This window comes from Gadus morhua, chromosome 5 (genome assembly GCF_902167405.1).
Source record: "Gadus morhua chromosome 5, gadMor3.0, whole genome shotgun sequence".
NCBI lineage: Eukaryota > Metazoa > Chordata > Actinopteri > Gadiformes > Gadidae > Gadus > Gadus morhua.
This window is the reverse complement of record NC_044052.1, coordinates 22,921,010-22,944,991: the sequence shown is the minus strand read 5'-3', so window position 1 is coordinate 22,944,991 and position 23,982 is coordinate 22,921,010. Positions and strand designations below refer to the sequence as shown.

Genomic DNA, 23,982 nt, shown 5'->3' with positions numbered 1-23,982 from the left:
TGCGTGCGTGCGTCTTCGTTTCCCCGAAAACACGTTACCTGCGCTGATAGGTGCGGCTGAGAGTCAAACCGGTTCAGCTCACTTCCTCATAAGTTTGTCGCAGCTTGGAGCCTTTCTTTCTCCGCTTTTTAAACCTTTCACCTGATTAACTTTTATAAGGTTAAAGGTTAAAGTGTTTTATAAACACTTTAACCTCACATTTTCTTCCCTTACATTTATACTTCTATTACTTTATACCGTATGGACGCATTTTAATCACGGAATAGATACGATAAGGTAAGGTAGGCCGACAGTATACTACCGTTTTTATTGTCTTTCGTTTATGTATATGATAATGAACAACCAGCTTACTATCGTTAATATTGACCTCATCTCGGTGTATGTCTCCGTGTATCGCTTATCAATTAAAGACAGTTTACTGTAGAGAATGCAACCTTGGTTCATGTTTCACTGCTTTTCTGACCCGTGTGGTAAATCGAAAACTGCGTTCAATATTCAAGTGGTTCGTTTGTCTTGATGCTACTCCGAATTAAAATAAGGACGTGACAGAAGTCCTTTCAATGTGCTGATATTTAAATAAGTTAATGTTTGTGCGTATTGACTATCGATGTGTTGAGCTTCACCAGTTGATATATAGGGAATCTGTGGTTCAGTAAAGTGACAGAATTCAGACTTTGGTCCATTGGAGAAATTATTCAAACGTTCTTTACTTTAATGGTACCGCAATGCATTTTTTAAGTCTATTGTATATCTTTTTTGTGTTGTAGTTTAAGCACAGTTACAGTCGCAAGGTGTTTAATAATTCATCTGTCATCTGCTGTACACATCTGTACTGTAGTGAGGGCAGTGCGGTTATGTTGTGGGGTTCATATCGATGGTCTATGACGTCCATAATGCTTTAGTGTGACGCAGTCACAAAGATCTTCTCTCTCAATAAACAGCTAAAGTTCAAAAGGCAATTGAAGTGATGGATGAGTTGTGTTTGTGTCCAGGTCTCCAGTCTAATATGCATGAGGAGATAGAGGAGGGGGGTCCTACCTCTAAGACCACTCTGTCTGGGGAACATGGCCGCCGGAGCAAAGCTAAGAGGTAAGAAGAGGATCTCTCTGTCTGTGACTGCTGTCCATCTCAGAGCTCAGCAGTGATGCATCATGACTCCATCATTAGTCTGAGTAAAACGTGTGTGTGTGTGTGTGTGTGTGTGTGTGTGTGTGTGTGTGTGTGTGTGTGTGTGTGTGTGTGTGTGTGTGTGTGTGTGTGTGTGTGTGTGTGTGTGTGTTGTAGCCCAGAGCAGCAGCAGAGAGCAGACTCCCCTGGACCCAGCTGTGTCTCCATGAAGAGTGACCACTCAATGGATCTACCATGGGACTTTAAAGATGGACGCCCCTCCAGAGAGGAGAGGTAGGGGGTTCAAACAGACGATGAAAACAGACCACTTGGTTGTTATCAGTCTCTACTGATACTGACATCTACAAGTCTGGCAAAATAGAATTGTGTGTGTGTGTGTGTGTGTGTGTGTGTGTGTGTGTGTGTGTGTGTGTGTGTGTGTGTGTGTGTGTGTGTGTGTGTGTGTGTGTGTGTGTGTGTGTGTGTGTGTGTGTGTGTGTTCCCCAAAGACACCAGATGACGTCAAAGGTTCCAAGTGCTCAGTCTCTACAGCAACATCAAACAGAGCTGATCAAGGTGTGTAAATGTCCACCGAGACGTTTGACTTCAGCTCTCCATGAACATTAGAAAGCATCTCTTGTCCAGCGGGACGTGAATCCAGGAAAGATGCTTCTGATGTCCTCAGTGAGTTCAGAGTAAAGTTCTCCTTGATGTTTGTTCCGTTCCAGAGGGCTGAGGAGAACGCACACACTTTTCTAGACAAGGAGCTGAAGAAGCTCTGGAGGGATCTCTTCTCAGATTACCCACAATGCTCAGAGGGTCAGAGAGTGGAGGAGGAGGAGGTGGATGATAAGAAGGAGGAGCAGAGGAGGCGCGCCATAGAGGGAGTGGTGGACATCACAATCCTCTGCCTGATGGAAATGAACCAGGAGGAACTGGCCGACAAACTGCGGGGCGGTAAGAGGCTCTTATTTTGAAAACAGAAGAAATGCACATTTTGATGAGCAGTAGGAGAATATTATTTGTTCTCTTCGGACTAAATGACATAATGTGAGACTTCAAACTTCAATGTGGAGACAATCTTTCCTCTTTGGTGTTAAATGGTTTGATCCAGTATGTAGGGGTTGTTGTGGGGTATCAGGTTAAATGGTTTGATCCGGATATGTAGGGTAATGGTGGGGGTCTCAGGTTAAAGAAGTGCTAGGGCTCTCAGCACCGTGGGTGCTAGGGCTCTGAGCTGAACTGAAAGAGACACCCTGATAACATTAAATCCCTCCTCAAAACACATGTGTTCCCACTGGCCTTCTCGCTGTAATGACCCCCTACTGGGGGTTCCCCTCGTATCCCCGTTGGGCTACTGTTCTGACCCCTCCTACCTGGGTCACCTCACTGCTGTTCTTTCCCCCTCCTACCTGGGTCTCCTCACTGTTCTTACCCCCTCCTACCTGGGTCTCCTCACTGTTCTTACCCCCTCCTACCTGGGTCTCCTCACTGTTCTTACCCCCTCCTACCTGGGTCTCCTCACTGTTCTTACCCCCCCCTACCTGGGTCTCCTCACTGCTGTTCTTACCCCCTCCTACCTGGGTCTCCTCACTGCTGTTCTTACCCCCTCCAACCTGGGTCTCCTCACTGTTCTTACCCCCTCCTACCTGGGTCTCCTCACTGTTCTTACCCCCTCCTACCTGGGTCTCCTCACTGTTCTTACCCCCTCCTACCTGGGTCTCCTCAATGTTCTTACCCCCTCCTACCTGGGTCTCCTCACTGTTGTTAACCCCTCCTACCTGGGTCTCCTCACTGCTGTTCTTACCCCCTCCTACCTGGGTCTCCTCACTGTTCTTACCCCCTCCTACCTGGGTCTCCTCACTGTTCTTACCCCCTCCTACCTGGGTCTCCTCACTGCTGTTCTTACCCCCTCCTACCTGGGTCTCCTCACTGCTGTTCTTACCCCCTCCTACATGGGTCTTATGTCTTGTTTTGATCATGCTGTTGGCGATGCAGCTCTTGCTGTTTTTGACCCTAGATTGTTTTATGAATTGTAAGGCGACCTTGGGTGTCATGAAAGGTACCTTGAAATAAAATGTTATTCAATGTAATTATTAATATTATTATAATTATTAATAATATTATTAAACATAAGCTGCAGATCAACAGCAGAATAACTCAGTGGAAGCGATGCAACACTATCTTGTTATATCAGCATTTCATTTTACACAAATTCATTATCATTAGTATTATCATTAGACCAATCATATTGCTGTGGAAAAACGAAAAGTCCTGAACATTTTGACTCTGTAACATGCAGTCTGTCACAACCAGCTTTTCTGACCACAAGTAATGAAGCCACTAAATATCATGAAATTGATAATTCAACAGGAAATATTGACATGTTCCAACTGATGCCACCGTCCACTAACTGATGTCTAATGTTTTTTTCTCATTTAGGAGCTGCTGCTGTCGAGTGCCAACATAAAATCAAGTCTCATTTGAAGAAGAAGTTCTGGTGTGTGTTTGAGGGAATCGCTAAAGCAGGTCATTCAACACCTCTGAATGACTTCTACACAGAGATCTTCATCACAGAGAGAGGCAGTGGAGAGGTCAACAAGGAACATGAGGTCAGACTGATTGAAACCGCTTCCAGGAAACCAGCCAAGGAAGGAACACCAATCAAATGTGCAGCCCTCTTTAAACCCTTACCTGGACACGATCAACCAATCAGGACAATAATGACAACTGGAGTGGCCGGTATTGGTAAAACCATCTTAACACACAAGTTCATCCTGGACTGGGCTGAAGAACAAGCCAACCACGACATACACTTTACATTTCTCCTCACTTTCAGAGAGCTGAATTTACTGAAAGGGGAACAATTTAGCTTGGTGGCACTTCTTCATCACTTCTTTATTGAGACCAAAGAAGCAGGAATCTGCAGATACGACCGGTTCCAAGTTGTCTTCATCTTGGATGGACTGGATGAGTGTCGACTTCCTCTGGACTTCCAGAACAACAAGATATGGAATGATGTCACAAAGTCCACCTCGGTGGACATGCTGCTGACAAACCTCATCAGGGGCCACCTGCTACCCTCTGCTTGCGTCTGGATAACCACACGCCCTGCGGCAGCCAATAAGATCCCTGCTCATTGTGTTGACATGGTGACAGAGGTGAGAGGGTTCACCGACCAACAGAAGGAGGACTACTTCAGGAAGAGATTCAAAGATGAGACGCTGGCCAGCACAATCATCACCCACGTCAAGAAATCACGAAGCCTCCACATCATGTGTCACATCCCAGTATTCTGTTGGATCACTGTTACAGTCCTGGAGGACATCTTCAAGACATCCCAGATAGGAGAAGAGACGCCCAAGACTCTGACTCAGATGTACAGCCACTTCCTGAGGGTTCAGTCCATACAGGGGGACAGGAAGTACCATGGGAGGGCTGAAACGGATCCAGACTGGAGCTCAGAGAGCAGGGAGATCATTGTTTCTCTGGGAAAACTGGCTTTTAACCAGCTGGAGAAAGGCAACCTGATCTTCTACGAGGCAGACCTGGTAGAGTGTGACATTGATATCAGAGCAGCCTCAGTGTACTCAGGAGTGTTCACCCAGATCTTTAAAGAGGAGTGTGGGCTGTACCAGGGCAAGGTGTTCTGCTTTGTCCATCTGAGCCTCCAGGAGTTTCTGGCTGCTCTTTATGTCTTTTATTCCTTCATCCACCATGGTGTCAATCTGCTCTCAGAAGAACCACCAACCTCCAGTGAAGATGAACTCCTCTACCAGAGTGCTGTGGACAAGGCCTTACAGAGTGAGAACGGACACCTGGACTTGTTCCTCCGCTTCCTCCTGGGCCTCTCTCTGGAGACCAATCAGATTCTCCTACGAGGTCTGCTGGGACAGACAATAAGTAGCTCACAGACCAACAAGGGAACAGTGTCTTACATCAAGCAAAAGTTAGATGGTAATCTCCCTCCAGAGAGAAGCATCAATCTGTTTCACTGTCTGAATGAGCTGAACGACCGTTCTCTAGTGGAGGAGATCCAACAGTCCCTGACATCAGGAAGTCTCTTCGAAACAGATGTCTCTCCTGCTCAGTGGTCAGCTCTGGTCTTCATCTTACTGACATCAGAAGAGGAGCTGGACGTGTTTGACCTGAAGAAATACCAAGCTTCAGAGGAGGGTCTTCTGATGCTGCTGCCAGTGATCAAAGCCTCCAAAAGATCACTGTAGGTTTACTTATAATAATGTATGACAATACACAACACAATATACCTGATAGTAGAATATATAAGTTATAACTAACAAAACATATCTGTAGGTTCACTAATAACATGTATTACAATAAACCCACTAACCCACTTTTCTAATAAAGATGGAAGACAATAACTTACGTCAAAAGTAAAAGTTACGCAGATTATTAAATTAACATTTAAGGATCTAATGTAGTTCATTTAATAAAACATATGTTATTAAAGCTTTTATAACTTTTTGCCAACAATGTTATAATTTATTACGTTATTGGCTGGTTATTACGTTATTGGCCTTGTATAAAAAATATTTAGAAAATGTAATAACTGAGCCAATAATGCAATAAATTAGGTATCTCTTTATTTTATTTTCAATTTCTGGAGAGAATTTGTCACACTTAACCTTATTATTGCATCTTGCATCAAACGCTTAAATATCTGACCTAACAGTTAGCCCTCCACCCTCATACCCCCTCCAGAGGATGCCTTAAAGGAGCAAAGAGGGAATTTGGATTTATACGTTACTCTTAGGGTTCTGTTATAATAATAGTAAGCAGCCAATAACGTAATAAGTTATAACATTATTGGCAAAAAGTTATAACGGTATTGGCTCAACAACTTTATTACATTGTTGGCAAGTTATTAAGTTATTGGCTTTATTACATTTACATTTTTATGTTATTGGCATTTATTACTTAATTGGCCACTATAACATTATTGGTTGCTACACACAGCCTCCATTAAGTTTAAAGTAAACAGTTACACCACAAGTTCTACATCAGGGGACATTGAGCAGATTTCCTGGACTGGGCTGAAGAACAAGCCAACCACGACATACACTTTACATTTCTCCTCACTTTCAGAGAGCTGAATTTACTGAAAGGGGAACAATTTAGCTTGGTGGAACTACTTCATCCAGGGCTCTACAGTGCGCCCATTTCACTCGCATTTGCGAGTGTGCGTTCCCACCAAACGCGAAGGGGCGAAACGACTCCATACAAAGCAGCGATTCCATTTGCATCGCGACACTTTTGCCCGGCACTGGCGAGCGCGTTCACGTGGATTTCAGGTGGATTTGCAGCACGCCACTTTTGCTCGAGTTGAAACTTTGCCGCGACATTCGCGTGATGACAGCCAATCAGCGTTCAACAGCGTGGCCACTGATTGACGTGTCTAACGTAACAGCCAATCAGTTTTCAACCTACCAACCGTTCCCTGCAGTGCAGTCCGGGGTGAACCGCAGCATGGAGGAGAAAGTGATTGTTGCCGTTTGCGACTCCCCGAGCTCTATATAGAATAGTATATAATCTATTATAATTGTATTGTATAGATAATATCACGGCCAAAAGCTCTGTGCGCCTCCGGATGGCCGTAGCGCGGGGAGCGCTACGGGAGGGTTTAGCGGGTTTGTTTACCTACGTTGCTATGGTTACCAGTCTTGTGTGTCCCAACGGTTTATTAGGTATCTAAATCGCTGTCTAATCATACTTCATTCACTGCCTTATCCCTGGTCATTACAATATTATGAATAGACTGCGTGGAGAAAGTTAATGCTGTTACTGTAGTCGATAAAGTCTACAAATTCATTCCCCGACTGGTTGAAGGATTTCGGGTGGCTAGTTTATGATGCCAAGTCTGTACATTTTGTAAGGAAGCCCCATCGGCAAAGGCAGGCTCCTCTCTGGTTATAACGGGGAACCCTAATCTGATACGCGATGCTGTGGTGAAACACATCGAGTCCACTAGGCATTCTCGCTGTCCCGATTTCTATATAAATCGAACCCAGTCCCAGCCCAATAACCCTGGTACGGTGGAAGCCGAAATTGGTGCTGTTTTGTGTAGCCTAAATGTCATCTCCCTATTTATTAGCCTTAATTTTGCTTTAGTAAATTGGTGCTGTTGGTGTGTGCAATTTCTGCAGGCTGATAAATGTTCTAAACAAAAACCTATTGTGCTCCTACATTTTTTAACTTGGGGGCACGAGTGCTCCTGAAAAAAAGTGAAAAATCCTCCATTAAGTTTGAAGTAAAAGATGTGGGTCATTCCAATCACAGTCCCTAACATATTGTGTTATGTGTGTGCAGGCTGAATGGCTGTCATCTGTCAGAGAGATGCTGTGAAGCTCTGGCCTCAGTTCTCAGCTCCAACTCCTGTAGTCTGAGAGAGCTGGACGTGAGTTCCAACGATCTGCAGGATTCAGGAGTGAAGCTGCTCTCTGCTGGACTGGGGAGTCCACACTGTACACTGGAAACTCTCAGGTCAGTTTTACTCAATGGTCAAACAGTTACACCACAAGTTCCACATCAGAGGACGGTTATATAACTCAGCTTATAACTCAGTACCTGTGATGACCACATCCGTGATTTTGTATCATTGGAGATTTAACACCTTTTGATTAGGTGGATATTGTAATACATCCATATGCCTGCAACCTATCAATTATACCCCTGAATCCCAACAGCGTGGCCACTGAGTGACGTGTGTAACGTAACAGCCAATCAGTTTTCAACCTGCCAACCGTTCCCTGCAGTGCAGTCCGGGGTGAACCGGAGGAGAAAGTGATTGTTGCCGTTTGCGACTCCCCGAGCTCTATATAGAATAGTATATAAAATATTATAATTGTATTGTATATATAATATCACTGCCAAAAGCTCTGTGCGCCTCCGGATGGCCGTAGCGCGTGGAGGCGCTACGGGAGGGTTTAGTGGGTTTGTTTACCTACGTTGCTATGGTTACCAGTCTTGTGTGTTCCAACGGTTTATTAGGTATCTAAATCGCTGTCTAATCATACTTCATTCACTGCCTTTTCCGTGGTCATTACAATATTATGAATAGACGGAGAAAGTTAATGCTGTTACTGTAGTCGATAAAGTCTACAAATTCAACCCCCGACTGGTTGAAGGATTTCGGGTGGCTAGTTTATGATGCCAAGTCTGTACATTTTGTAAGGAAGCCCCATCGGCAATGGCAGGCTCCTCTCTGTTTGTAACGGGGAACCCTAATCTGAAACGCGATGCTGTGGTGAAACACATCGAGTCCACTAGGCATTCTCGCTGTCCCGATTTCTATATAAATCGAACCCAGTCCCAGCCCAATAACCCTGGTACGGTGGAAGCCGAAATTGGTGCTGTTTTGTGTAGCCTAAATGTCATCTCCCTATTTATTAGTCTTAATTTTGCTTTAGTAAATTGGTGCTGTTGGTGTGTGCAATTTCTGCAGGCTGATAAATGTTCTAAACAAAAACCTACTGTGCTCCTACATTTTTTAACTTGGGGGCACGAGTGCTCCTGAAAAAAAGTGAAAAATCCTCCATTAAGTTTAAAGTAAAAGATGTGGGTCATTCTAATCACAGTCCCTAACATATTGTGTTATGTGTGTGCAGGCTGAATGGCTGTCATCTGTCAGAGAGATGCTGTGAAGCTCTGGCCTCAGTTCTCAGCTCCAACTCCTGTAGTCTGAGAGAGCTGGACGTGAATTCCAACGATCTGCAGGATTCAGGAGTGAAGCTGCTCTCTGCTGGACTGGGGAGTCCACACTGTACACTGGAAACTCTAAGGTCAGTTTTACTCAATGGTCAAACAGTTACACCACAAGTTCCACATCAGAGGACGGTTATATAACTCAGCTTATAACTCAGTACCTGTGATGACCACATCCGTGATTTTGTATCATTGGAGATTTAACACCTTTTGATTAGGTGGATATTGCAATACATCCATATGCCTGCAATCTATCAATTATACCCCTGAATCCCAACAGCGTGGCCACTGAGTGACGTGTGTAACGTAACAGCCAATCAGTTTTCAACCTGCCAACCGTTCCCTGCAGTGCAGTCCGGGGTGAACCGCAGCATGGAGGAGAAAGTGATTGTTGCCGTTTGCGACTCCCCGAATTAAGACCCGGCAGTATTTTGGTTTTTTTCGCCTATACACATACCCAAATGGAAAAGCTTATAACACAGTAACCCTAAGTCCTAGATGGATGTATGATACTTCATTTGAAAGCTGACAAGCTATAGTTTCTGTAGATATGTATTTGGCATGTATCATACACACAACCTAAATGACATCAGTTCAGACATGGCTCTAAAGCAATTTTTTTTGTCTTCGAAAATAATAGGTCATAATTGAACTACAATAACTAGGATGTGCTTTATATGTAAGGCATATGGCAATATGCCAAATACCTTCTACATCATGCCAACTACACCTGGAAGAAATTTTGGAGTTCTAGGCCTAAACCTTGGGGAGTTAATGGAGTTTTTATGGTGTGTTGTCACTGGCGGCACAAACCTCTCCAAAATGTCTCCAAATGGCCAAATTGTGCCAAATGCATTTACTCTACTTCTGTGACACTGGAAACATTACTGAAGCATTTTGGTGACTATAAAACCTTTCTCCGTGATTCAAAACTAAAATTCTTTCACACATTCATATTGAGATATTGGCCATATCATGAAAATATGACAAGAACTAAATATGAACAATATATGCGCAAAATATGCGCAAAGTGAGTTGTCTGCCGTGTTGACGCAGCTTTATATCTCGGCTCATACGTATCACAGCTGGACACGCCTAGCAGCGTTGGAAAGGTAAACTCATTGGCTAGAAGCCCAAGTGATTGACATATCAATAGCCAATACGCTGTCCCTATACTAAAGCCGCGTAACAAAGTAAACAAAGCCCATTGGCCCTTCGAACTGGGAGCGCTCCATCTACTTCACGGGCTGTACCGGAGTGAAAACTGAACAGAAAAAGACGGGGACACTTTTATTTTGTAGCCAGCAAAGTGATGAAAACAAGCATATCCAACAACTGCATGCTGGAGCTAGAGAAAATATCGATACGGCTGCGAACGTCTGTAAGTTAGTTGACGAACAAAGTTTGGAGATGGTAAACAAATGGACTTTACACGACGATATTCACAAGCTGGAATAATTTTATGAAAAACCATTTGGATGCTTTTGATCAGTGGATTCTCACGGACAATTGGAATATAAATAATTGAGGAATGGACACATATTACGGTTCTCAGATTGCTTCAAAGGTAGGGAGTCACTCTGTTTTCTGGCATTTCCGGTTTACCATGCTGGTTAATATCAATATTAAAGGTTTTGTGCTCATGATTTATAAAAAAAAACAACCGGATGAATAAATTGTGGAGATTCTACCCTTTCTAACGATGTATAGAATGTCTGTAATGATGAAAGTTGAAGCGGGTTATGTCGCTGCGTAGTGGAAACATGTGGTCAACAAACACTAACCGGTGGGCGAATGGGTCTTAAGAGGATATAGAATAGTATATAATATATTATAATTGTATTGTATATATAATATCACTGCCAAAAGCTCTGTGCGCCTCCGGATGGCCGTAGCGCGGAGAGGCGCTACGGGAGGGTTTAGAGGGTTTGTTTACCTACGTTGCTATGGTTACCACCAGTCTTGTGTGTCCCAACGGTTTATAAGGGATCTAAATCGCTGTCTAATCATACTTCATTCACTGCCTTTTCCGTGGTCATTACAATATTATGAATAGACTGCGTGGAGAAAGTTAATGCTGTTACTGTAGTCGATAAAGTCTACAAATTCAACCCCCGACTGGTTGATGGATTTCGGGTGGCTAGTTTATGATGCCAAGTCTGTACATTTTGTAAGGAAGCCCCATCGGCAATGGCAGGCTCCTCTCTGTTTATAACGGGGAACCCTAATCTGATACGCGATGCTGTGGTGAAACACATCGAGTCCACTAGGCATTCTCGCTGTCCCGATTTCTATATAAATCGAACCCAGTCCCAGCCCAATAACCCTGGTACGGTGGAAGCCTAAATTGGTGCTGTTTTGTGTAGCCTAAATGTCATCTCCCTATTTATTAGTCTTAATTTTGCTTTAGTAAATTGGTGCTGTTGCTGTGTGCAATTTCTGCAGGCTGATAAATGTTCTAAACAAAAACCTATTGTGCTCCTACATTTTTTAACTTGGGGGCACGAGTGCTCCTGAAAAAAAGTGAAAAATCCTCCATTAAGTTTAAAGTAAAAGATGTGGGTCATTCTAATCACAGTCCCTAACATATTGTGTTATGTGTATGCAGGCTGAATGGCTGTCATCTGTCAGAGAGATGCTGTGAAGCTCTGGCCTCAGTTCTCAGCTCCAACTCCTGTAATCTGAGAGAGCTCGACGTGAGTTCCAACGATCTGCAGGATTCAGGAGTGAAGCTGCTCTCTGCTGGACTGGGGAGTCCACACTGTACACTGGAAACTCTCAGGTCAGTTTTACTCAATGGTCAAACAGTTACACCACAAGTTCCACATCAGAGGACGGTCATATAACTCAGCTTATAACTCAGTACCTGTGATGACCACATCCGTGATTTTGTATCATTGGAGATTTAACACCTTTTGATTAGGTGGATATTGTAATACATCCATATGCCTGCAACCTATCAATTATAAAAATAAAAATGAGCTCAGAATATAATTATATTGCCCCCACACTGTCCCCCGTATACGGGACGGTGATAGTTTAGTGCAGGGGGTCTTTGGAGGGTGTTACCCCTAGTTGGACACCTCAGACCCCCTGAAAGCCTCAACAGAAACATTTTAGAGGGTCTCTGGAAAGATATAAAAAAAACGTGTTTTAAAGCTTAATATATCCAGTGGGGGTGTGCACGGGTACACGTGTACATGTGTAACTGGTTAGTAAATCATAAGAATAACGACTGTCTTTAAACTCGCAGATAAAATTGCTGCATTTAAAGCCAAGCTTGATTAGTGGGGATAACGAGTGGACAGGGGAGTATTCGATATGTTCCAAACATTAGTGGGGATTTTGGGAGAGACTGAGGCAGGGCCCATTCTCTCGCAGCTGGTGCGCGATTACCTTGTTCGCTTTCAAATGAATTCAAACCTTACTTCCCATCCTCCAAAGTTCCACGGCGAACAAATGAGTGGATCCGCAACCCATTTGTCAATGTCCCGAACCACTTGTCGTGCAGGAGGAAGATCAATTGATCGAAATAGCAAATGATGGTGATTGTAAAAGTGTGTTTGAGCAAACCTCTCTGGCGGGTTTTTGGATCAAAACCAAAGCGGATTATCCCGAGATATCCGTAAAAGCGCTGATAACGTTGCTTCCATTTCCCACCACGTACCGATGAGAGGCCGGGTTTTCCGCAATGACTGCAACTAAAACAAAATTCTGCAATCGATTAGACATTACAAACACTGTCTTCCATCACCTCCAGATGGAACCTTCTTGTTGCAGGGAAACAAGCACAGGGCTCCCACTGATTAAAATGAATTGTAGCCTATTCTGTGGCCTCACAAACGCGCCAAACTGACATATTGTGCATGTTTACACTTGATAGATGTTACTTCAAGTTTAGTTCAATATATAATTATATATTATTAGTTAATTTTTCACTTGTTCAAATTCACGTTCTTTTTTAAGAGTTTGTTACCTTCACTGTTCATTGTGCACTGTTCAACACTAGATGAAAATATCAACAAATTGGTAACCCCTGCGTAACATAACACAACCCCCCCCCCCCTGTGCGCAATCTGTTTTCGTGGGGCCCAAGTTGCCCTGGCCACGGTATCCTTGGTACCCGGGCCATTCATTCATTCGTTCACGGGGCACGGCGGGAGTCGCGGGAGTGCCGTGGTCCCGGTCAAGGATGCGGGAGACGAGGCCTCTCTCTCTCTCTCTCTCTCTCTCTCTCTCTCTCTGTCTCTGTCTCTGTCTCTGTCTGTCGTCTGTGTCTCTGTCTCTCTAGTCTCTCTCTCTCGTCGCTCTGGAAGTTTAATTGGGTTTATTACAGTGATGGACAGTGCCGTTAGCCAATCAGAAGTGAGACATTTGCATGTCATGACTATTTTAATATTTTTTTCACCAAAACCGACTCAGAGGGCATTCATTGCTACTAGTGACCACCGCAAAATCAATAAAAAACGATGCATTAATAGCTTTAAGCAATATAACACGAGTGTGAGTGGGGTTGTTAGTTTATTAAAAATAAATGATAGTGGGGGGGGGGGGGGGGGCCAGAGGATCAGGGTAAGGTCAGGTTTGCTCCAAAAAGGTTGAGAACCACTGGTCTATAGCATATAACCGCGTTGTCTGATTACAGTTTAATTCATTTTTCCCAATTGACCACCTCTCGTTTTGAAGAATAATCACCGCACCGTTCGTTTCAATGGGAATAGCGACAGTCTATACTTTCAACATAAAGTGTACATATTTATAATTTGAAATCCGTCCCAGCCTTTATACCACCGATACTATAGGGTCTATACTAGCATATAACCGCGTTTTCTTATTACAGTTTAATGTAACAGTAAGCTGAAAACATCCTAATTAACCCCGCAACTGCAAACGAACCACGTGGAGATAACCACGGCAACCGGTCAAACAAAAGTTATTTTTTGCGATCATTCTGCTCGCGCATCGATAAACAAATAATCCCCCTATAGCGCGACTGCGGTCCATTAATTAATAAAGAAACGGTTAACCGTGTACACGAAAAAGTAGGGGTCGTGTAAACGTTTACATTTTTTTGTAACCCCCTAATATCCAGTACTCATTATCTTAATTGCTAATTCTTTATCCACAAATATGGTCCCTTCAATGGCCCAGGAAGTGCTTCATAAAAGGACCTTCTACGTCATCAAGGCAACGCCACCTGTGTTTGGAGTAGGACGTTCACTAAGTGGTTGGCAGACTGGAAAAACACAGGATTTTACGTGTGTGTGTGTGTGTGTGTGTGTGTGTGTGTGTGTGTGTGTGTGTGTGTGTGTGTGTGTGTGTGTGTGTGTGTGTGTGTGTGTGTGTGTGTGTGTGTGTGTGTGTGTGTGTGTGTGTAGCTTGTCTGGTTGCCTGGTCACACAGGAAGGCTGTGCTTCACTGGCCTCAGCTCTGAGCTCCAACCCCTCCCATCTGAGAAAGCTGGACCTGAGCTACAATCACCCAGGAGACTCTGGAGCTGCGCTGCTCTCTGCTGGACTGGAGGATCCACGCTGGAGACTGGACACTCTCAGGTATGGAGAGGACAGCTCACCAATCAGGGACAAAGTCTCCTACTAGGATTCATGCTGCTAGATGAAGTGGTTTGAAGAGGCAGCTGTCACTCATGTTGTGTAGAACGTGATGAGACGGCAGATGATGAAGGTGAATGTTTCAACATGCTGCTCTCACTTTGTTTCCCCCCCAGGGTGGAGCACGGTGGAGTGTGGAGGCTGAAACCAGCTCTAAAGAAGTGTAAGTGTCTGTTTGATTCATCACATCACACACTCACTATTGAGACGGGAAGTCCATCCACACAGCAGGAAGTGAGGTCACATCCTACTGGAAATGAAGATGATGGCTGACCTCATGTATCTTCCGTATATTAATACTGTCGACCATCACAGTTAAACCCACTTGTATAAAACCCAGCAGGTATTACATTGTTACATTGAGGGGGGGGCAACCGGGCTGAGGGGGAGGACTAGGGGGGGGGGGGGGTGACAGGGCTGAGGGGGGGGGGGAGGGGGAGGGGGGTGACCGGGCTGAGGGGGAGGACTAGGGGGGGGGGGGGGTGGGGGGGGGGGGGCTGAGGGGGGGGGGGGAGGGGGGTGACCGGGCTGAGGGGGGCTGAGGTGGGGGGGGTGACCGGGCTGAGGGGCCGGTGAGGGGGAGGGGGGGCTGTGGGGAGGCTGTGGGGGGGAGGGGGGGTGACCGGGCTGAGGGGCCGGTGAGGGGGAGGGGGGGCTGTGGGGGGGGAGGGGGGGTGAAGGGGCTGAGGGAGAGGGGGAGGAGGGAGGGGGGGCTGTGGGGGGGGAGGGGGGGTGACCGGGCTGAGGGGCCGGTGAGGGGGAGAGGGTGCTGTGGGGGGGGTTGAGGGGGAGGGGGAGGGGGGGTGGGGGGGTGAAGGGGCTGAGGGGGGAGGGGTGTGACCGGGCTGAGGGGCGCAGTGAGGGGGAGGGGAAGCGGGGGTGAGGGGGCTGAGGGGGGGAGAGAGGGAGGGGGGGCTGAGGGGGAGAGGGATGAGGGGGGGGGGGGGCTGAAGAAGAAGAGAGAGCGATCACAAAAAGAGTCTGAAAGAGAATAAAAAGAAGAAGAGCAGCCTGGATCCAAGGAGAGATGTTTGTTGTTGATCTGTTCATAATATTGTTGTTGTTTTCATAACGTTGTTGTTGAGGTGTGTGTATCTATGAATGTGTACATATGTATATGTATGTATGTGTTCATATCTATGTATATGTACATAGAGCGCAGGAGAACAGCACTAGTGATGATGATGAGGATGAAGAGCGGTTCAGCAGCTCATCATGTCTGGTTCTCCCTCAGATGCCTGTGACCTCACACTGGACCCCAACACGGCCCACAGAGAACTCTCTCTGTCTGAGGACAACAGGAAGGTGACGCGGGTTGGAGCGGTCCAGTCGTATCCGGATCACCCAGACAGATTTGACTCCCTGCTCCAGGTGTTGGGTAGAGAGGCTCTGACTGGCCGCTGTTACTGGGAGGTAGAGTGGGGAGGAGTGGTTGGTATAGGAGTGACATACAGAGGAATCACAAGGAGAGGATGGGATGGCAGCGGGCTTGGAGAGAACATCAAGTCCTGGGCTCTTTATTGTTATGATGGTCTTTACTATGCCGGATACAACGGTAGATGGACAGACCTCCCTCTCCCCGCCGCTGGCTCCACCAGAGTAGGAGTGTATCTGGACCGGCCTGCTGGCTCTCTGTCCTTCTACAGAGTGTCCCCAGGTGGAGGAGGGTCCTCAGACACACTGACACACCTCCACACCTTCTGGTCCTCCTTCACCCAGGAGGACCTCCTCCCGGGGGTCTGGGTAGGGGGGGGGGCTGGGGAGCAGTGTCTCTGTGATCCCTCCACGGTAGAGGGGGGGGGTGCCCGGCGTCGGTTGTAGAAAAAGAAAACGGGCGCGGGGGAGGAGGACACACACACACACACACGCACACACACACACACACGCACGCACAGAGAGGACTGATGACTCAGTGTCTGTGTTTACACACAATTACATTGTGTCTGTCTCTCTGTCTGTCTGTCTGTCTGTCTGTCTGTCTGTCTGTCTGTCTGTCTGTCTGTCTGTCTGTCTGTCTGTTCTTTAAAGTATAGCATGATCAACCATGAAAATACTTTTAAGATCTCCCATAGTTAGATAAGCACATTTATTATTTGTAATGTATATAAAATACCTATTGATGGTTCATCTTTGTATATTTTCAGACTTCACCAGTTTTGGTCTTAAGGGCTCTTATATCATAATTGTTGTCATAATCCTGATTTACAACCTGATTTAAAGCAGATGTTATGTTTTATTCTTAATAACCAAGAGGTCTATGGGATAATGTTGCATGTTGTAAATTACTTTCGGCTGAATCTTGATTTTTTTTGGGTTCCGTTTGGAACCAAGTGGCTGCAGAACATGTTCAGTTATTAAAGATACGTGCTCACCTGTTGATGATTTGTAAAGTCTGCTGCTTCTATTGTTTTAGTCCTTGTGTTTATTTTGTACATGTAAGGGACTATTTTTCTGTCTCATTTGTTAGTGAAGCATAATTGCAATGAACAACTCAGTGGATCCAACTGAATGTTCTCGTGTGTTCAGCCGATGATTTCTTGTTTTATTAGTGATTAATGCTTCCATCAGTGCCTTAAGAATAATAAGATATTAATCAGAAATTAAAAATAGAGCAACAAATGTTTTTCTGATATTATTCTGGGACCTCCTCCCTGGGTTTTGGTTGAGGGGGGGGGGGGCTCTGTGTCGGTTGTAGAAAGAAACCACAGACAGACGACCGGACTCTCTGTCTCTGTCTCTGTCTCTCTCTCTCTCCCTCCCCCCTCCCCGTCTCCCTCCCCCCACTCTCTCCCCCCACCCCTCTCTCTCTCCCCCCCCCCCCCCTCTCTCCAGAGCGTCCGCGGGTGTCTCTGCTCCAGAGGAGCCCCTCCTCCCCAGTGGTGTGCCATGCTACAGGCTTCTACCCTGACAGGGTGGTGGTGTTCTGGAGGAGAGACGGCCAGGAGCTCCATGAGCAGGTGGACCCCGGGGAGGTCCTCCCCAACCACGACGGGACCTTCCAGGTCAGCGTGGACCTGAACCTCACGGCCGTCCCACAGGAGGACTGGGGGAGGTACGAGTGTGTGGTCCAGCTGAAAGGCATCGAGGACATCTCCACCCCCCTGGACCCCGCCCTCATCAGGACCAACTGGGGGAAGACTGGGAGGGACGGAGGTACGGAACACACCTCACCTCCACCTCACCTCCACCTCCACCTCACCTCCACCTCACCTCCACCTCACCTGACCTCACCTCCACCTCACCTCACCTCCACCTCACCTTACCTCCACCTCACCTCCACCTCACCTTACCTCCACCTCCACCTCACCTCCACCTCCACCTCCTTGGGGCCCTCCTCCTGATCTCCTGCTTTTGATTCCCCTGAAGGGCTCCCGGGGCCCTTCCCCATCGCTGGCTCTGTGGCGGGGGCCCTCCTCCTGGTTGGAGCTCTGGTCCTGGCGGGAGTCTGTTGGTACAGGAAGAGGAACGGTGAGTGAGCTGACCCCTGACCCCCAGCTGCCCCTACTTCCTGCCCCCACGCTGCGTCCCTTCCTGGACTCTGATTGGTCGTCGTGATACTCTAGCGGTCTGGTGGTAGAAACCTCTCCATCACTGGAGGAAGAACCTCCTCTTAGGTCCAGGCCCCAGTGATGTTGAGGCATTAAGAATATGAAAGTAAAATATGAAATATGAAACACACTGATCATTTCTCCTGATCCTTAGATTCAGCCAAACGTCCAGCAGCTGGTGAGTAACGTGTGTTTTTACTGCAATTCTGCTCTCATGATTAACAATACTACCAACACAGAGACAATGGTGACTGGTCTGTGGAGAATACAGCTCTGTAGATCTAGATACACCTAGCTCTGTAGATCTAGATAAACCTAGCTCTGTAGATCTAGATACACCTAGCTCTGTAGATCTAGATACACCTAGCTCTGTAGATCTAGATACACCTAGCTCTGTAGATCTAGATACACCTAGCTCTGTAGATCTAGATACACCTAGCTCTGTAGATCTAGATACACCTAGCTCTGTAGATCTAGATACACCTAGCTCTGTAGATCTAGATACACCTAGCTCTGTAGATCTAGATACACCTAGCTCTATAGATCTAGATACATCTAGCTCTGTAGATCCGTTCAGCTCCTCACCGTCTGCTTCTTGCCAGGTTCTGACACCAGCTCTGAGATCCCTGAGGGACAGAAACATCTTCTGGCCCCGACCCCTGACCCCAAGGTCAGTATTCTGTGACATCACAACTCTTTGGAGGATGGGTGGGAGGGCACTAATGTCTTCACAGTACATTACTGCAGTACTTCATGAGAGGAATATATATAGTACTTCATCCCAGTAATATTGATAGTACTTCATCACAGTAATATAAATAGTACTTCATCCCAGTAAAATGAATAGTACTTCATCACAGTAATATATATAGTACTTCATCCCAGTAATATATATAGTACTTCATCCCAGTAATATATATAGTACTTCATCACAGTAACATCATTAGTACTTCATCACAGTAATATAGATAGTACTTCATCACAGTAATATATATAGTACTTCATCACAGTAATATATATTGTACTTCATCCCAGTAATATAAATAGTACTTCATCACAGTCATATAAATAGTACTTCATCACAGTAATATATATAGTACTTCATCACAGTCATAGAGTACTTCATCACAGATATATATATGTATAGTACTTCAGTAATATATTTTGTACTTTATCACAGTGATAGTAATATTATAACAGTATTCATCAGTGTTAGTAATATCGTGAAAGTATTCATTAGTTATAGTAATATTATAACATTATTCATCAGTGATAGTAATAATATAACAGTATTCATCAGTGATAGTAATATTATAACAGTATTCTTCAGTGATAGTGATATTGTAATAGTATTAGTTTGGTCACAACTTGGTTTTTAACCCTAAATAGATTCATCGATTTGAAATATGATTGTTATGTACCGGGTGTTTGTGTGGGGGGACCCTGTTTATATGCTAGAGGCTAGCTGCTTCTTATGTGGTTTACTCACATGAGGTAGAAGCTAAACGCTAACAGTAATGCTTCAACAATCTCTTTAACCTCATGCTATCTACACAAACGATCTGCCATATGAAAGAGGCTCCACGGAGTCCAACGGTACAAGCCCTATCATGTGGTGGGCTCATGATGAGGTAGTGAGCAGTGAGGTGCTGATAGATGGTTGGAGCTGACCTGTGCTCCCCTGGTGTTTAGAGCTGAATGATGAAGAGGCTTCTCGTTGGAGGATTGATCATCATTCATAATCCTGACCATCAGGCGTGGGGCTCAGATCGCCTCAGACTCAACGACAACACTCTGACTCACTTTGATCTGGAAAACAACAATTAATCCCTAAGAAAGCTTAAATAAATGAAATCATTGTCTACTCTTATTACAGTATAACTAAGTGATTATTACCAACTAAAATGACTTTGTTAGGAATATGACAACTGTCATATTCCATTAAATTGTGCATTTGATAATTTGTTGAGTCATTGGTTGACTCGCCAATCTGTAACTGATGCTTTGAAACCATGGCAACATGATCTCCCTCATGAGCGGCCATCTTAGTTAGGATGCGGTTGCTCACCGCATAACGTTGGTTTAACGTGTGGGTTTATAATGTTTAAGATGTTTAATATGATATTATTAGGATTATAAAGGGGCCGTAATCCAGACCGTTGATTCAGACTGTCCTTGGCCCTAATTAATCCTTCTTTAATACTATGTAATATATATATATATATATATATATATGTTATGTTATATATGTTGGCACGCCACATCAGCTCCGCTCCCCCACCATCACCAATATCACCTTCTCTGGCAAAAACATCCCCCTTTCCACATCCGTCACCAACCTCGGTGTTAAAATGGACCCACAACTTAATTTTGACACCCACATCAAACACCTCTGTAAGACAGCTTTATACCACCTCAGGAACATCGCCAAACTCCGCCAATCACTCACCCTGGCTGATGCAGAGAAGCTCGTCCATGCCTTTGTCTCCTCCAGGTTGGACTACTGCAATGCACTCCTCATTGGGATCCCTGGCAAGAGCATCCAGAGGCTCCAATACATTCAAAACAGTGCTGCCAGGGTCCTGATGAGGGTGCGCAAGCACGACCACATCACCCCCATCCTGAAATCACTGCACTGGCTCCCTGTCCCACTCAGAATTGAGTACAAGGTCTCCCTCCTCACCCACCAGTGCCTTCACGGACTTGCCCCCCTCTACCTTCAGGAACTCCTCACCCCCCCGACAAACTCACGTACACTCCGTTCAGGATCCACTCACACCCTCCAAACCCGACATACGAAGCTGTGCACCATGGGTGATCGGGCCTTTTCTGCTGCTGCCCCTAGACTATGGAACGCCCTCCCTGACCACCTGAGGGCTCCACAGACTACAGCTCTTAAGAGCATTTAGCTAAACTTTCTTTGAGGTTCCCCCTTTTTAATAGTTTTTTGGTATTTTTTTCTCTGAAGCACTTTGAGATTCTTGAATATAAAGTGCATTATAAATACAATTTATTATTATTATTATTATTATATATATATATAATAATCATTATCACATCAGTCTTTTTGGAAAATATTTTAGAGTTGCTGGAATACACTGGTCTTGTGGGATTTATAATTAACATATTACAAGCTGTTTTTTTCTTTTTGCTGTCAATAAAGTTTCCAACTCCCAATTCCAGTCTGCTTATTTCATGTTGTGGTAGACTAACTTTTCAGCGCACATTTTACAGGCTTAATGGAATCTTCTCCACTTGATCCAAGACTATGTTTCATGTCACAGCACCACTGGAAGTCTGTCTTAGAGGGCTTGGAAGGTCAGGAAAAACAAAGGAAAAGTCACGCCAACGAGCCGCCGAATGGCAGCTGTGGTCACTGCCCACGGCATCTGATTAAACCACAATAAAAAACATGGATTTGGTCATAGTTTATCAAGATTGTTTTGCAGTGTTGTGTTGTGTTGTAATGAACTGTATTGTAAATGTTGACAACAAACCTTTGACCCTGGCACTAACTTTCAATTTGGTTTGTCATTAAAGTCAGATCGTATTTTATTGTGTACTAAAGGTGAGATTATTGTGTTGTGGACTAAAGTGAGATCATCCTTGTGTTGTGTACTAAAGTGAGATCCTCATTGTATTGTGTACTAAAGTGAGATCATCATTGTGTTGTGTACTAAAGTGAGGTACATCATTGTGTTGTGTACTAAAGGGTGAAGAGACAACACCGTCACCAGCGTCATAACACCTAAACTGCCAACACACAGAATGGCGTCCAGTGAAGTATGAGCTGTAATGGTGCTGGTAACTTACGCCCCCGGGGCGTAAGCACAAACACACACACACACACACACACACACACACACACACACCCACACACACACGGGGGCGTAAGTAACTGGACGTTGAACCGCAACTGAGACCTGGTCCTCTCCTGGTCCCGGGTGAGGTCATCCTCCGGAGGCTGACACGATGCTGAGCAGTGGTCAGCAACCCGCGGTTCACCGGCCGGCCACACAGGGGCGCTGCGGTCCTGCTGATCTCTTCAGCACCAAGACCCCGTCACAACAGTAGACCAGAACGCATGGAGTCAGCCTATGTCCACCGACATACTCTATATTTACATGTATGTAAACAGTATACTATGTATATATTTTATATTCTTATTTTGTGTGTGTGTGTGTGTGTGTGTGTTTGTGGGGGTTTGTGTTTTATCTGGGTATACCAGGTATACCAGGCCTCTCTTGAGGCTCTTCTGCCCGTTCGGTTGCTTCACTTATTTCCACTTCAACTGTTGTTGTCCACCTGGTAACTAATGACGTCACCGCCTTTATTAATTCCCATTGGTCGAGCGGGTCCCCCTCCGCCCTCCCCTCGAGTCCCGCCAGTTCAAACCTTCAGGAGACCAGCCGACCATCCTCCACACTCAGCATGGGGGCGTTGGGACTGCTGCTGCTGCTGGGGCTCCTCTCCGGGGGGTCTGCAGGTAGGACCCTTCAGAGCGTCTCGGTCCGAACTATATATAGACCCGGAACTAGAACTATAGTGGTCCCGAAGCAGTGCTTAGTTTCGCTGTCTTTCCTGTGGATATGAAACTGCGTTTGTGTACAATCTCAAACTCGAACAACTAATCCACAGGATGATTAATCATTCACTTGTTCCGATATTTAAACCAAATTTTCAGAAACCAGTTTGCGTTTTGTTTCGACTGCGTTTCATTTTGGGTTCAAACTGAGAAAACGAGACTAAACCGGATGATGATGTTAGTTTATCAGAACCACTTTCATACTGTTCGACCCTACTCATTTTAATTCTATATCAATTCATATCATAATATTTATATATGAGTAAATATTGCCTCCCAGGTCAGTGAAGTGTTAATAATAATGTTTATTTAAGTTATTCATATCTTATACTACTTAAGGAAACTGGCTCATTAATATGTTCACTTGATCAACAGAAGACACATTTGATCTCACTATAAATCATTCCTGGATCAGAAATCCTTAAACGTAAAAATGTATTTATTAAAATGGTGGATTATGGAATATATAGTTCTAAGAATGAAACAGTTGGTAACATTTACATTTACATTGAGGGCGTTTAGCAGACGCAGTCATCCAAAGAACCTAAGTCATCAGAAAGAGGAACAACAATATATCACTGTGGGTACAGTGAGGATGTTCATAGAACCAAGTGCCAAGCACTAACAATCACTAGGTTAACCCATTCCCCCTATACAACACAGATAGCTAGGTTAACCCATTCCCCCTATACAACACAGATAGCTAGGTTAACCCATTCCCCCTATACAACACAGATAGCTAGGTTAACCCATTCCCCCTATACCACACAGATAGCTAGGTTAACCCATTCCCCCTATACAACACAGATAGCTAGGTTAACCCATTCCCTGTATACAAGACAGATAGCTAGGTTAACGCATTCCCCGTATACAAGACAGATAGCTAGGTTAACCCATTCCCCCTATACAACACAGATAGCTAGGTTAACCCATTCCCTGTATACAAGACAGATAGCTAGGTTAACCCATTCCCTGTACACAAGACAGATAGCTAGGTTAACCCATTCCCCGTATACAAGACAGATAGCTAGGTTAACCCATTCCCCCTATACAACACAAATAGCTAGGTTAACCCATTCCCCCTATACCACACAGATAGCTAGGTTAACCCATTCCCCCTCTACCACACAGATAGCTAGGTTAACCCATTCCCCGTATACAAGACAGATAGCTAGGTTAGCCCTTTCCCCCTATACAACACAGATAGCTAGGTTAACCCATTCCCCCTATACCACACAGATAGCTAGGTTAACCCATTCCCTGTATACAAGACAGATAGCTAGGTTAACCCATTCCCTGTATACAAGACAGATAGCTAGGTTAACCCATTCCCCGTACACAAGACAGATAGCTAGGTTAACCCATTCCCCCTATACAACACAGATAGCTAGGTTAACCCATTCCCCCTATA

General features: G+C 45.1%; 1 protein-coding gene and 2 long non-coding RNA genes across 3 annotated transcripts in view; all 3 read left to right on the top strand.

The window, feature by feature from the left end:
• Positions 1-23,982, top strand: part of LOC115544457 (uncharacterized) — a 993,561-nt gene that overhangs the window by 640,471 nt on the left and 329,108 nt on the right. The gene's annotated exons all lie outside the window — the stretch shown is intronic.
• The window catches only part of LOC115544510 (uncharacterized), an 84,456-nt gene that overhangs the window by 57,385 nt on the left and 3,089 nt on the right, over positions 1-23,982 (top strand). The window lies entirely within an intron of this gene.
• Positions 1,362-1,874, top strand: LOC115544496 (uncharacterized). The gene is made up of 3 exons (XR_003976871.1): positions 1,362-1,401; positions 1,617-1,683; positions 1,836-1,874. It is a non-coding gene; the product is annotated as an uncharacterized LOC115544496 (long non-coding RNA).